Genomic DNA, 9334 nt, shown 5'->3' on the forward strand with positions numbered 1-9334 from the left:
ACGGTAGAACAGGAACCGTAAGTTGGTTCTCGTTTTATCCGTGCCGCACCCCTGGCAAAACTCAGGAAGAAGAAAGACGAGGAGATACAGAGAGAAAAAGAGCGAGAGCTTCGATCCACGCGGAAGGGCTTAAGAAGAATGACCTCTTCCGCAACCCTTTGACCCCTACGCTCCCAACCCCCATTATCGCGTGATTCCTTTTCCTATCGGGCTCCAACTGTCCTTATTAATTAAGGAGGCTTCGTGACGTACGTTCGATAAATAGGAAGAGGCGAGGTGCTCTGGCCTCAACGAATGGCTCGACCTAACCTCACGTGACGGGCATCTTAACCAACGTCTCAAAGAAAGGGATGATCTCGACTTGCAGAGGAAAGGAAGAGGCTCTCGAGAAGATTGTGCTCCGTACACGGGAACTTTCTGTCCCGTTTTGGCGCACCGCTAAAGACTCCCGGGAAGAGACGCTGCTGCAAGAAAAATAAAAACTACCCTCTTCGAGGCGCTACCCCCCCCCCCTAGCCATCCTCCCGGGAGCCGTGGAAGCCGCGCGAATCCACAGCCCTCCTATAGCCTGCCTAGTCTTATATCCACTACCCTCCCAGTCCCGCTGAATTCTACATCGACCACAACCACCCAATCACGCTCAGCCTGGTCTCTTCTGCTTCTCTCGCCCTCTTAGCAACTGCTAAAAGCAAAACACCGTTCAATTACGTTTTCGGCTGCGAACAGTGGTAATTCGCGAGGCGCCTCCTTTGCCCCGCAATGCGAACAGACGACGGCCGTCTCTTCCTTAAAGAGACGAGTGGTAACGGCTGGTAAGAAGAAAAAGGAGGTAAAAGGACTGACGAGTTGAATGAAATGGAAGAAGATAAAGGCATTCACAAAAAAAAAGGCAACGGAGCAATAGAGGTACTTGGTGGAAGATTCGCAACTATGCACTTGACGTAAATGGATCAATAAAGACTGTAAATAATGCTATGGGGGAAATTCAAGCATTGCATACTACCGGGAGCACGTGGTTATACCGCTCGTGATGTCCATTCGAAAACAAATGTGAACACCTAATGAGGAAACGAAAAAAAAAAATGTATTTCGAACCGACAGTTTTGTTGAAAAAAAAAAAAAAAGAACCCACCCCATTTCCCATGAGTGTAACTAGTGGCGCATCAAACGATTCCCGTTAAGAGCACCCGGGACCAATTATCGCGAACGTTGCGTTTTCATCCCTCCACCAATTAGCGCTGCCAGTCCTCTAAAATAACCCCTGCCATCCCTCATGCCTGGAACAACCCTCATAATCGAGGATTGAGTTCCCTCGTCTCCGTGTCGCGTCCTCCCTTCGCGCTCGGAGAATTTTGCACGAGCCAAGAGGGAACAGTACCGATAGTACTGTGAGAAAGGATAAATGTCCTGAAACGGCGCTGAATCGGATTCGGAATTCTGGCTCCGTGTTTTTTGACTCGAAGTAAAAATAACGTAAAAGTACTGTCAACTTGAAGGCAATAAAAAAAAAGGAAAAATTTATTGGCCCGACTGACACAGATCTGTCAGATTCCTGTTTACCGAAATCAGGTAGTAAAAGTGTAAGAGGGTAGGGGACTACCAAAGCGCAGGTTGTGAAGGAAAGGAGTCCCTCGCGAAGGGGGATGAAACGTGTAAAAGTAAACGGGCGAAGGGAAGACTAAGGAAAAAAGCAAGAACCATTCCCGGGATCTAGGCATGACATGAGGACGAAGACTGAAAACAGCATACAGGAAGGACGGGGTGTAGATAGAGAAGAAAAAATAGAAGCAAGGCCGTCGAAAGTAGTAAACAACTGCCCGAAGTATTCCCATCGCGAAATATGAAAAGTATGTCGCGAAATACCAGGACCACAGGATTCCCCTGACGCCCTTCCCTCGGAAGCGTCGAGATCAATTTCTGTAACGGCGGAAACGGCAGCCAGTCCTGGCAGACGGTAATAAAATGCTGGGGAGCCGAGTGGGAGAGAGACGGCAATAGAGGAGGATAGGAATAGCTGCTAGAGGGATGAAGGACCGTGTTTACGGTACCCGGACTGCGAGTACGAGGGAATTCTGCAAAATGCCATGGAAAACCTATGGGCTTTGCCAGGGAGGATTCGAAGGAGGGGGGGATGAAGAGTTACTTTAACCATCGGGGATAAGGTGAAATTTTCAAATTGAAGTGGTGAAAAAAAAACCCAGACGCCGCTCTTTCTCAAACGGCAGAATAGAAGCGGAAACGTGGGTGGTTCCTGAGGGATGGGAAAAAGGAAGGAACGGAATTCCGTGATCCTGTCGATGACAAACGCCTACAGTCGTAGCGGAGTGAAAGGCAGCGCCGAGGACGATAAAAGTAGTAGCGACTGTACCTCCATAGATAAAGGTGATCGAAGCGATAGAGGTGATCGCAATATAAAATCTTGGTGGGAGCTGAGCCATATGGCGCTCCAGTTCAGCCGTTCCACCGTTCCACCGTTCCGCCGTTCCGTCCTGCCGCAGCTTCTTCGCCCTGTACGTCTCTACGTCCGTCCGTGCATAGACCCATTCACTTCTGCAGCGATATTTTATCGAGCTTCTCTTATTCTATTCCACCATTCTTCCGGATACACACTATCTTTTCCTGGAACAAGGGGGGACACACGTTTCGACTACCCTCCCTAGACATATCTACCAAGATTCGTCACACAGTCGCCAAGAACGAGCGAGATATCCGCGAAATCGATAAATCCGTAACATTATTTTGAGAACGCCCCTTTTCCCTCCCAGTAAGTACGTACAGCCAGCCTTCAAAAAAAAAAAAAAATAATAATAAATCATGAAGCCAGCATCATTTCCAGTCTCGCGCATCCTTCCGATAATCGATTTTCGCCTCGAGAAAAGTCAATCCAAAACTGAGTTCGGTAGCTACCCCGGTGCACCGTGCCCAGGGAAAGCACCCCCCCCCTCCAGATCAAATCGCGAAAGGATAACGTAGAAAGAAGCTGAGGTCCATGTGCTCTGCATCCGGACCATGGTTCGGTAATTCAGTATCCTTGGACAAGTTCACTCCAGGCCTAAGGAGAACTCTAGATAAGGCTTTGTGATCAGTCGAGTTCATTTTGACGGCTAATCGCGCTCCAAGGCAACCCACCGTATTTAATATCAGGGATATGACGTATATCCCGGATATGACGGATCTGCTACCAGCAACGTCACTCGAAGCTGCCTGACTGACTGGTTCGCTGGCTGGTTGCTTACGTACTTGCCTGGCTCTCGCTGCCTACCAAGATAAGACCTAAGGGTTATAAGGTTACGTGAGGGGTGAGAACTTTATATATACACAGATTCAGACGTAGGCCAACGTCTGTATATATATATATATAGAACTACTGTACGCAGGAATCGAGGGGGATGTGTATGGGACTGGGGGCACGTCTCGTCATTACTGGCCTTGCTCATGGTACCGTTACGAGTTACGAGGGAGGACTTCTGAAGCTCCTTGCAATTTCCTACGAGATCCTCCCTACTAACTGGAGACAACACAAGCTTCCTTCCCGAGCCCAGGACGCCTGTTTCCACAGAGTCCTCGGAGAATCACAGCGGGGGATTATATCTAAATCGTCTCGTCACTCGAAGCCTGGACTCATTCCGTTCGTGGTAGACGGGCGCGTCTCTATAAGGCGCATCCATATCGCCGCAAAATTTCCACTCGACTACAGTTCAAGTATCCCCGTAAAGTCAGTTGCATCAAGGCGTAGAAACGGGAGGAGGCAAAGTAAGGGACGTTAAAGCGTTTCCGCTTTGTCGCCCCCTGGTCCCCCCAGCCGCTACTCCATCCAGTTCCTCCTGTCTCCCTCATCCTTGGCACCGTCCTCTCGATTCCTCGGGGGAACAGAGGATCGAAGAAAACTTCCCGGGACCGTGAGTTTAATTTGTCGGCGTTAAGGCTCAGCCGCAAAGGACGATTGAATTCGCCGTCGTTACGCGACGTCGTAACTTGCCGCGTTACGCTGAGGTGCTCCGTGTGTTCCTCTTGGCTCTGGCGTCTTTAACGAGTTAGGAGAGTCCCTCTGCTTTCAGAGGCGCAAAACGAACTTGGACGCCCGTAGCGACGTTCAAGACCACTTTGGGTACGATAACCTTCGTATCTTCGACTGTCAGCTTGGGGCTGATTCGCATCAGCGCCCTGAATGACTACGACCTCGGGGTGGACGGGTGCGTGCGAAGGGGTGCAGATAGCCCTCGTTAAACGTTATTTATCAGACGTTTTGATACGAAATCGATAACTTACCGAGTGGTGCCGGAGGGGGTGGCCTCAGGAATACGGTCAGACTGTCAGGAACGAGCGAAACGAAGGATGCTACAGGACTCTCTCCTTCCTCCTGCCGCTATCCTGACACAGCGAGACACTCAGAGTTTCCCAACTACCGAAAAGAAAAAAAAAGCAGAAAATTAAAAAAAAAAAGCATGGGCACGTATTACCTCGTATATCGTGTAAAACGAATGGGGTGGCTATTTCGTAACTTATTTATCGAAGCAGTTCATAAGTTTTCTTCGAAACTTTCCGGAAGCTGGAGAAAACTTTTGATAAAGAATGTCGCGTTAAGATAATCGTACGAGATTTATCGTAATTTCAGGAGCACCAAAAAAAAAAAAAAAAAAAAAAAAAAACATTCCCTACGGAATAAAAAAAATTTTTAGAGCAACGTAACCCACCTCGTACTGTCTGATAGAATTTTCAGGCGACAACCAAAAAAAAAACCGCATACAAACGTAACATCTCTAAAGCACGAAGTAAAAATTGCTACAGTTTGAGAATCCCTGAACGCATAATGGTAGACCAATACAGTCGATATTTGCCAGGCTATAGACTGTAGTGGATATGATGGCGCATTTTTCTTGCCATCCATTCATGCACGGGACGTTGAGCGCATGCGCCGAGCCAACCAAAGAGTAAACATCCCCTCGCTGAGTAGAGGAAAAGAGCAGAATGCACTCTTGGTATCCAATATTATTAGACATTGTTCATTATAACGTGAAAGCGTTCGTCGTACCTCCGGATATAAAGCAGGACAACAGGAGGGCTGCTTTAATCCCAAATACCTAGAGAGACTCATGGCGATCCTCAGGGAGAGCGTCCCGACGCGTAACTCTTCACCATTGGTGTACGAGAGTCTGATAAAACAGTGCGTGATCTGAAAACCATGTTCCACTGTGCATGCAGACATTCGAACCAGCACGTACCTGTGCATAGAGCTACAGCTATACTTGTAATATAATTTCTTTCTTTTTTCCACTGTCCTTTTCTTTCATTTATTTCACCGCGAAGCGACGCACCGTGCTGAAGCAGGACAGTTCGTGCGAATCTCCAAGTTCCTGAGAATCCCAGTAATATTTCAATGCTATGTACTCTCCAATTTGCAGAAAAAGTCCAGCCTATTCTCCTCCGCGCGTCTTTGAAATTGCCCCACGGTGCCTCTCCTTAACTCCCACGAATACTCGGGCTTTCCAATGATTACGAGTTAAAGGGTTTCCACGGGTCGGCGACCGCGACCAGGACGTCAAATTGCGCACTACCCTCGAGAAAATTGCGTTTCGTTGATAATATCTGGTCAGCCGATAGGACGGGCTGCCGCGAGGGTGTGTGTCTCGTAGACGCGTGTATCCTAAGGGCGCGGAACTACCCCGTAGCTCTCCGCCGCCCCTCTGGCGCACGATACTGCCGGCTTGATATATGCAGCACCGAGGCGACGTGGCTGCCCGTTTTGCATTTTTACGGTGTACGTAGAATGAAGCGGTAAAGAGTCTCCTCGAGGGAGCAAAGGAGGGGAGGGAACCGACCTCTCGTATTGCGGATTACGAGAAGATTGTACGTGTGGGTGGAGTTCGCGTGAGTCACGTCGTTTAAGCCGAGAGGATTTTCGAAGGAGGATAAAAAAAAAATAAGGAAAATTGACTAACGGCAAGGAGATTATTTTCTCGTAACTCGATTACGAAAATCAGTCGGGTCGAAAGTGTCGATGCAATTTTTTTTTTTTTTTTTTTTTTCTAAAAATCTCAAGGTCACGATAACGATTCGCCGTGTCTTCAACGTCATCTGTATACCGGTGACTGAGTTACGCTCTGAATACGTACACGGACTGCGTTGGGACTCGAGGGGGGTCGAAGGAGGAGGGTAGGACAGCCCTAAGAATGAAAGAGACTAAAGGAAAGTAAAAGTGAAGGAAGGAGTTACGCCGGAGCTTCCAAGTGGCCCAGGAGCGAGACTACGGAATATCCCAATGACAATGGGCATCCTCTTCCGGCACTACACACAGATCTGTACCTATTCCCGTGGATGGCCTCTTACTGACTCTCGTTGACGGGTCTCGGCGGCCTCCGCGCCGTTCTATTATTCTCGGCAAATTGTGTGACCGTGGAAAGGCTCCGTTGTCCCGCGAATTACTGCCGTTAAGAGGCCGCAACAAAATTCTTTCGTAAACACGACTCGGCTGTACCGACGATTAATTTGCCAAGAATTTAACGCACGGGGTCGCGGGTTATGTAACGTGTACGTCAACGCACGTGAATACGTATCAAATCAGCCTAACGCTGCTATTGGGGTGGATGGCGGAATTGACGCCGACCCTCGAAGGCAAAATCGACGGGGAAAAAAAAGCGAAAATTCTTAATTCCCATTGCTCCAGCGAGGGAGAGGACCGAGGGTGGAATAGAGGCAAAGAAGAACCTTGGGGGTTGGTTTCCTAGCAACGGCAAACCGCTTAGCAGGGTAGATTTTGCAGACACAGCAAAATATCCCAAAGCCTTGTAACGAGATGCTATTATGATAAGCAGTGGCAAGTAACGTAGTAATAATGAGCGCGTGCTTCAATTTGAGGAATCATTTCAATTGTCCATGAAAGTCGCACGGAGAATTTAGACTCTGCAACCAAACGACCTGGGGTACATTTCTTTTTTCTTTTTCTCTTTAACTTCACTCTCACCCAACCCCATCCCTTTATGCTTTTTCAAACTTGTCTCCGGGGTTTTACGAGGAATACGAGTTTCTCTTGGAATGAATGTGCACTGTAAAATACTCCACAATTTTTTTTTTTTACTTTACTTCTCAAACTTTTAGTCCACGAACACCTGCGTATGAACAAACTAACACCTCCCGGTGACAGATGCAACCCTTCTTCTTAACGAAAAGAATTCTCTTTATTTCACGAAGTGTAGCAACAGAATCTCTGGTATCGATCGAATTGCAAATATTCAGTTGAAAATAGTAAAAATTGGGAAAAAAGTGCACGGCAAGTGGCGGGTGTGGCAGAAGGGGGATGGGGGGGAGGAGGTAAATGCTCTCTGGAAATCGCCCTCTCCGCTCTCTAATTTCATAAGCGAAACAATTAAATCATAACGAAAAGTAGGACAGCGCCGGCAAGAGGCAAGAACGCTGGAAAAAAGATAGTGGAGATAGTCAGAGGGCGAACGGCGAACGGCGAACGGCGAACGACGGAGAATGAAATAACGCGGCTGCGCTGTGATTAAATCGTTTGGCTTTAATTGCATCCTGGTCAAGAAGGTATCATCGTATCGCGATGCTATAAAGGATTGCTTGTTCCTGGAAAAAGGATTTTTTCAACGAAACAATACCCAAACGTCTGTAAGAAAAAACGTGCAACAGGGACAAAAACCCTCGTACCATTCTCCATAAATCTTCACGATCCTGCCATCGCATTGGTATGACCTAAGGAACATTTTAAAATCTTCAAAAACCAGAAAGACTCCCACGGGAGTGACAGAGATAGAGAGAGCACGAGGTATTTTTATCATATAAAAAAAATTCGACTTTCAAATTTGTCCGAAATTTATTTTCACTTTGAAAACACTGCGCCACAGTATTGGCTCCACTTTGCATCGAAGCAACGACCAATGACGGGTTCTTTTATATTTTTTATTATCCCATTTATAAGACCCCAGCGAAAGCTCCGCCATTCCAGTCGTATCCCGATTTTCAAATCCGGGAAATAATGCTCGATCCACGGCATTGGAATGCCATTGGAAAAAGAACAAGAGAGAAGAACGGCGATTCCCGCTCAGAGGGAAACCCGCGGAACCGGAAACTTTGGACAGAGGTTTGTTTTCGTATTTGCGGTCCTCGGTTTCGGATTTCCGGTACCGTGCCACTTCCGGCCTCTTTTTTCTTTGATACCTTCCTTATCCTCGTTCCCCGCACTCTCGGGACGTCCCAACGTCTCATTGCCATCCTATCATTATGCCATTTTACGATCGTACCCCAGTTCCAGTATCCTGAAAACGGAACCCGTGAGCTACGAATCCTATCCCGCCATCATATCTTCTCTCCCATTAAAAAATCTATAAATTTCAGTCGAGTAGAATTTCGAGGAGCAACAAGTGAAAGTATCGTCGGTATAAAGATAGATATTTCGCAGTGTCACCTTCACAAAATAATCAGGCGGGTCTCCACGGCGACGCTCGACCGCAACGACGCGCGTCTGCTAGATCCTCGAAGGCAATCCGTCGCTCCGTCTATATTCCCTTATAATGATCAAGCAGGCCGAGCTGGGATAGGAAAAAGAAAGGGGGGAATCCCTATGCTGGCGTAGAGCTTGGTTCACCTGAAAAGTAAACTGAACCTAAACCGGCACGACTTAACCAGAAGCGATGTAACTTCTGTAGTTTCGCGTAATCTGCTTATCGCGCGCTCGCATTAGGAGAATCGGCCTTTAACGAGTCGTGAATAAGAGCCGCTTGCTATTGCGACTAGAAACGGCAGATTGGCCGAGCGGCTTCCTCTCCGAAATGGCTAAAAATACATTTGGCCACCTCCAAACCGAAACAAACTATCTATCCGAAGTGTTGTTGCTGAAGTGAAAAAAAAATTTCATTCTCCTACGCGGACTCTTACAAGGAAACCCCCCCAACCCGACCCCACCGATTTCAATAATTTTTTGATATGTTGGTAGTACTCGACAAAATAAGAGACACGTATTTTTTTATGTGCTGACATCCACTTTAAACGGGTGAAAACGACCCCTGAAATTCACCCCCGAAAATCGTTTTTTTATCATATCTCGATTTCTAATTAATATTTTTTTAATAAAACCAAGTGGAAAATATTTGTCATAAGAAGTCGAAGATATGAGGTGTGTTTATGAACCAAGGGGTTGCAACCCTTATTTTATATTTTGAAAAAACTATATTTTTTATGCTTTTTTCTGCATAAAAACCGGGGTATGGTATTCAATTTACACATTGAAAATATCAATACTTACTTATCAAAGCCAGAAGTTATTTTTACAAACTTATCTTGTTTATGAATTGCTGACGACAGCTTTCTCGTTGTAGATAAGCTT

The 9334-nt window shown here is 46.9% G+C and overlaps 2 protein-coding genes across 10 annotated transcripts in view; one reads left to right on the plus strand and one right to left on the minus strand.

Moving 5' to 3' along the window:
- The window catches only part of LOC107264621 (synaptogenesis protein syg-2), a 136479-nt gene that overhangs the window by 113513 nt on the left and 13632 nt on the right, over window positions 1-9334 (minus strand). For all 9 annotated transcript variants that reach the window (XM_025081882.1, XM_025081883.1, XM_025081880.1 and 6 more), the window contains one exon: window positions 4270-4402. The gene's annotated coding sequence lies outside the window, so the exon portion shown is untranslated. The remainder of the gene's footprint in view (window positions 1-4269; window positions 4403-9334) is intronic.
- LOC107264618 (tyrosine-protein phosphatase Lar) overlaps window positions 1-9334 on the plus strand; it is a 266051-nt gene that overhangs the window by 50241 nt on the left and 206476 nt on the right. The window lies entirely within an intron of this gene.

This window comes from Cephus cinctus, unplaced genomic scaffold (assembly GCF_000341935.2).
Source record: "Cephus cinctus unplaced genomic scaffold, Ccin1 Ccin1_scaffold0189, whole genome shotgun sequence".
In the NCBI taxonomy this organism is placed as follows: Eukaryota; Metazoa; Arthropoda; class Insecta; order Hymenoptera; family Cephidae; genus Cephus; species Cephus cinctus.